The 6,117-nt window shown below is 39.5% G+C and overlaps 1 long non-coding RNA gene across 1 annotated transcript; it reads left to right on the top strand.

The window, feature by feature from the left end:
• The first annotated feature begins 2,681 nt into the window (after nt 1–2,681).
• On the top strand, nt 2,682–5,505 carry LOC135537486 (uncharacterized). Its single transcript, XR_010455229.1, has 3 exons — nt 2,682–2,712; nt 5,114–5,197; nt 5,488–5,505. It is a non-coding gene; the product is annotated as an uncharacterized LOC135537486 (long non-coding RNA).
• Nucleotides 5,506–6,117: the final 612 nt, after the last annotated feature.

The following is a 6,117-nucleotide window of genomic DNA, read 5'->3' as shown; positions in this document are numbered from 1 at the left end:
GGGAGGTTAGCATGTTATATCATACCCCCAAGACATGCTAACCTCTCACCTTTACAATAACAGGGGAGGTTAGCATGTTATATCATACCCCCAAGACATGCTAACCTCTCACCTTTACAATAACAGGAGGTTAGCATTCACTGTATCGCTGCAGCTGTACATAGTCCATCTGTAAATAGCCCACCCAATCTACCTACCTCATCCCCATACTGTTTTTTATGATATAACATGCTAACCTCCCTGTTATTGTAATGGTGAGAGGTTAGCATGTCTTAGGTATGATAAACATGCTAACCTCCCTGTTATTGTAATGGTGAGAGGTTAGCATGTCTTGGAGGTATGATATAACATGCTAACCTCTGTTAGGGTAATGGTGAGAGGTTGTTTTGGTCGTGATATTTGACCATCTGTAACTTTCTCACTCATTCATTATTTATTTTCTATTCTTATTTACAATAAAAGTGACTCCAAAATGACACACTACATTATTTAACAATTAATTTATATTGGTACAAAATAATCTGAAACAACCAATCAACATTAACTGTAAATGCATCCAACACGTTTGTTATAACACATTACGTGCTATGTACATGGGACCAAATACTACACTTTTTACTACCGTACATATAAAAAAGTATTTCGGAGTGTCAATCATTTTGACCCCTTACCTTTTTTTTTGAGGAAAACAATTACTACTAGTTAAACAAAATCTATTTCTCTGAGCATTTGTATTAGTATAAAATAATATAATTTACCAAATGTTTTTGAGCTCACTATTTGAATTATTTTATACAGTCATTATTACTACATTTTTTGTCAAGGGTGTCAATAATTTCAGACCCCACTGTCCATAGCCTCGTTTGATTGTCCTTATCTCGCGAGCTTATGAGATCCTATCCTCACAGCAGTCAGGATAACAGATACCTGCCCCTCATTGTAAACAAACATTGATTTCAATTTCCACAAACCCATCGTAGTCATCATCTTTTGCCCAAAACACGTCACTTCATGAAACTTCTCTCACTGAAATACCTTGTCGTCGTTACTAGCTCATAGCAGCTTTATTGAAAAAAAGTTTGAATTACCGTGATGTATGGTTGTCCCACCTAGCTAGCTTAAATTGAATGCACTAACTGTAAATCTCTCTGGATAAGAACATCTGCTAAATGACTAAAATGTTAAATGTTGCGTGGGTTAAGGACAAGGAGGTGGAGTGTGGAGGGGCTCCACCCAGAGTGCTGGGGTTAGACGACTACTTCATGACGGAGGTGGAGAAGATGGAGAAGGACCAAGATACAGGGAAACGAGTCAAACTTAAGGTCTGTCCTTTCTGCTTTCCCTCTGACCTACTCACTTAATCCTCTCTGTTCCTGTGTGAAGACATTTTAATCCTCTCTGTTCCTGTGTGAAGACATTTTAATCCTCTCTGTTCCTGTGTGGAGACATTTTAATCCTCTCTGTTCCTGTGTGGAGACATTTTAATCCTCTCTGTTCCTGTGTGGAGACATTTTAATCCTCTCTGTTCCTGTGTGGAGACATTTTAATCCTCTCTGTTCCTGTGTGGAGACATTTTAAAATTCTCTGTTCCTGTGTGGAGACATTTTAATCCTCTCTGTTCCTGTGTGGAGACATTTTAATCCTCTCTGTTCCTGTGTGGAGACATTTTAATCCTCTCTGTTCCTGTGTGGAGACATTTTAATCCTCTCTGTTCCTGTGTGGAGACATTTTAATTCCCTCTGTTCCTGTGTGGAGACATTTTAATCCTCTCTGTTCCTGTGTGGAGACATTTTAATCCTCTCTGTTCCTGTGTGGAGACATTTTAATCCTCTCTGTTCCTGTGTGGAGACATTTTAATCCCTCTCTGTTCCTGTGTGGAGACATTTTAATCCTCTCTGTTCCTGTGTGGAGACATTTTAATCCTCTCTGTTCCTGTGTGGAGACATTTTAATCCTCTCTGTTCCTGTGTGAAGACATTTTAATCCTGTTCCTATGTGAAGACATTTTAATCCCCTCTGTTCCTACTGAATGTTGAGATCCTGTATCTCTTATAGAATGTTAGATGAAACGTATTGAAGAGTTCCTGCACCAAAAATATAAACCGTACCAGTCACTCAAAATGAGTTCCGGCACCTATTTCAGTCCTAGCCAATCACCACTACTATCTAGTTTAGTCAGATACTATCGCTCTGTAGATGACTGTAGGTCTAAAAGGCTACATTTACACAGGCGGCCTAATTCTGATATTTTTCCACTAATTGGTCTTTTGACAATTCAGATTGTCTCTTTTCCCAATAATTGGGCTGACGATCAGATTTGGGCTGCCTGTGTAAATGCCGCCAAAGAAGGCCTAAAGACACCTACGCATGTATTACATAATGGCTCACTGAAGCTACATTTGCTCAATCTAGTTTACACAGGCTTTGCCAGGTGATTTTTTTTTGTTTTGTTTTTTTGTATTTGTTATTTTTTATGTAATTTTCCTTTTATTTATATGTAATGTAATATCAATTCCTAACATTTTCCTTTGTCAGTGTCTGGAATACGAGTACGAAGCTGAGATGGAAGACACGTATACAGGAACAGCATGCTAAAAACATTCAGGAAGACCCTAGACGACGGCTTCTTCCCCTTCATCATCATCGACGTTATCAATGACAGGGTTAAATACTTTGACTGCTCTGGAGTGCTGCCAAGACTAAAGGCTTCGAGGTGAGTTGACGTTGTTTTCATGTCTCGAAATATCAAAAGAGATGTTCCAATTTGCAAACTAGCATACTCATGAATACACGCCTAAGCCTTCCCGGAGTGGCACAGCGGTCTAATGCATCGCAGTGCTAAGGGCGCCGGGTTCGGGAACCAATGGGGTCAGCGCACAATTGGGCCAACGTCATCCGGGAATAGGGGAGGGCTTGACCGCCAGGATTTCCTTGTCTCATCGTACTTCTAGCGACTCCTTGTGGCGTTGGACGGTGTTTCCTCCGACACATTGGTGTGGCTGGCTTCCGGGGGTTAAACGAGCAGTGTGTCAAGAAGCAGTGCGATTTGGCTGGGTCGTGTTTCGGGGGACACGTGGCTCTCGACTTTCGCCTCTTCCGAATCCGTAGGGTAGTTTCAGCGATGAGACAAGATCGTAACTACCAATTGGATATCACGAAAAAGGGGGGTAAACAAATTCAAATCAAATTACTTCATTTTAAGTGTCCTAGTGTTGATATTAGAACAGATATTGTATTTTCATGTCGACAATCTACACAAACACTCTTGTCAAAGTGACGAAAAATTCACATTTCTTTAAAGATTAATAGAAATTAAATTACTAAAATATAGTCATTGCAAATTTTTCAGCTCCTAAGTCTCTAAGAGGGTTTGCACACCTGGATTGTACAATATTTCTTAAACATTCTTCAAGCTCTGTCAAGATGTTGGGGATCATGGCTCGACAGCAATTTTCATGTCTTGCCATAGATTTTCAAGCAGATTTAAGTCAAAAACTGTAACTCGGCCACTCAGGAACATTCAATGTCTTGGTAAGAAACTCCAGGGTAGATTTGGCCTTGTGTTTTAAGTTATTGTCCTGCTCAAAGGTGAATTTGTCTCCCAGTGACTGGTGTAAAGCAGACTGAAGCAGGTTTTTCGTCTAGGATTTTGCCTGTTGCTTAACTCCATCCTGTTTCTTTTTATTCTGAAAGCCCTCCATCTTTTCCGATGTCATGTATACACATACCATGGTGCAGCCAACATCATGCTTGAAATCAAGGAGAAAATCAGTGATGTGTTGTTGGATTGCCCCAAACTTAAGGCTTTTCATTTAGGCCAAAAAGTTTATTCCTGTGTTTTTTTTTTGCAGTATTACTTTAATGCCTTGTTGCAAACAGGATGCATGTTTTGGAATATTTTTTATTCTATATATTTGTGTTCTTTTCACTCTGTCATTATTGTGGAGTCACTACAATGTTATTTATCCATCACAGCCATTGAACTCTGTCGCTGGTTTAAAATCACATTTACATTACATTTAAGTCATTTAGCAGACGCTCTTATCCAGAGCGACTTACAAATTGCTTGATTTTACTAGGCAAGTCAGTTAAGAACAAATTCTTATTTTCAATGACGGCCTAGGAACAGTGGGTTAACTGCCTGTTCAGGGGCAGAACGACAGATTTTGTACCTTGTCAGCTCAAGGATTTGAACTTGCAACCTTTCGGTTACTAGTCCAATGCTCTAACCACTAGGCTACACTGCCGCCCCACCATGGCGATGTTCCTGAGCAGTTTAATTCCTGTCCTGCAGCTCAGTTTCGATGTGTCTGGGTGGTTTAATATATAAGAATGATTAACATGCTTAAAGATATATTCGATATCTGATTTGTCACCCTTCTACCAATCACTGCCCTTTTGAGGTTTTTGAATCTTGCTGGTCTTTTTTAGTTGCAGCCGTGCTTGATATTGAATACTTGACTGAGGGACCTTACAGATGTTTTATGGGTGACAGAGGAACGGTTAGTCATTCAAAACTCCTATTATTTGACACAGTGAGTCCATGTAACTCATGTGATTGAGTGGCTGCTGCCTACACACTGACACTGACTCAATCCAGCCACTTTAATAATGGGAACTGATGGGAAATGTTGTAAATATATCACTAGCCACTTTAAACAATGCTACCTTATATCATGTTACTTACCCTACATTATGAATCTCATAGACAGTAGATTAGGAATTGTTAGTTAGATTACTTGTTGGTTATTACTGCATTGTCGGAACTAGAAGCACAAGCATTTCGCTACACTCGCATTAACATCTGCTAACCATGTGTATGTGACAAATACAATTTGATTTGATTTGATTTTGTTAAGCCAAATTTTATTCCTGGACTAATTTAGGCTTGCGTAACCAAAGGGGCCAAATACTTAAGCAACGACTATTTTTTTTTTTAGTTTGTTTCGTTTTGTTTTAGAATTTTTTTTATAATTTTTTTTAGAAATAAAATACAATTAAATCCATTTTAATCCCACTTTGTAACACAATAAAATGTGAAGAAATCCAAGGTGGGTCTGAATACTTTTGCAAGGCCCTGTATATTATAAACGTGTAAATGTTTATTTTCTTAGGTGTACTTGGCTGAAATCTCGGCAGACTATCAGACTTGCGCTAAAAGAAACGCCCACGGCCGGAAGATGAGGGATATTCAAAAGGTACTGGGCATTCTTGCGTCAACAAGCGCAGAGCTCTCATTAAATTTTCAATGGCATCAGGTGGCCTATTTCTCAAGGTATTGATAATGACAGTGATAGACCTATTGTGTCTTCATTTTCCTGTACTCTGTATACTTTTATTCAGTGTATATAAGTGTGTGTGATATAAGTGTGTGTGTGTGTGTGTGTGTGTGTGTGTGTGTGTGTGTGTGTGTGTGTGTGTGTGTGTGTGTGTATATTCTCTGGTTTTATATTTGTATTTATAATTTATTTTCTGGTTGTCTATATAGATGTCCAGTAACTGGGAGTACGTCACCCGTCACATGATGCGGTTGGATGTCCGTTCCCTGCTTCAGGACGCTGCTATTGAGGAGGTATGTTGTACGGAAACATACATTTTTATTTTATCCATATGTCGGACTAATGGTTTTCTATTAATTGGAGACGTGATGAAATACTGCTAGGTTCTGGGTTCCTGTTTTTAAGAGTGAACCCTAGTCCTCTCTATGGCAGAGGACCAGGGAACAAGGTGTACTACCTGTCGGTGCTATCCTCCATGATGTTAGATGCACTTTATCCTCTTGTGTGGCTGTAATTGTGTTCTAGAATTCTAGAAGTGTTCTAGAATTCTAGAAGTGTTGTAGAAGTGTTCTAGAAGCCATTTTAGCAGATGCTCTTTATCCAAGCGACTTAGTCGGTGCGTACGTACACTTTACCCTGGCATTTACAAGCGCAGTAATCTACCAACTGAGCTACAGGATGCCTCACACCAAATTCAATAGAAACATTTTGTATTTGAAGGTTGAGATGGAAGACTTCAACCCTGATGATGAGTCGCTGAAGAAGCCCAAGAAGAATAAGGAGGAGGAGGAAGAAGACGTTAAGGTAGGGACCCATTCAGCATGCCCTTATAGGTGGTG

The sequence above is a fragment of the Oncorhynchus masou genome, unplaced genomic scaffold (genome assembly GCF_036934945.1).
Source record: "Oncorhynchus masou masou isolate Uvic2021 unplaced genomic scaffold, UVic_Omas_1.1 unplaced_scaffold_7962, whole genome shotgun sequence".
Lineage (NCBI taxonomy): Eukaryota > Metazoa > Chordata > Actinopteri > Salmoniformes > Salmonidae > Oncorhynchus > Oncorhynchus masou.
This window is presented reverse-complemented; position numbering and strand designations above follow the sequence as displayed.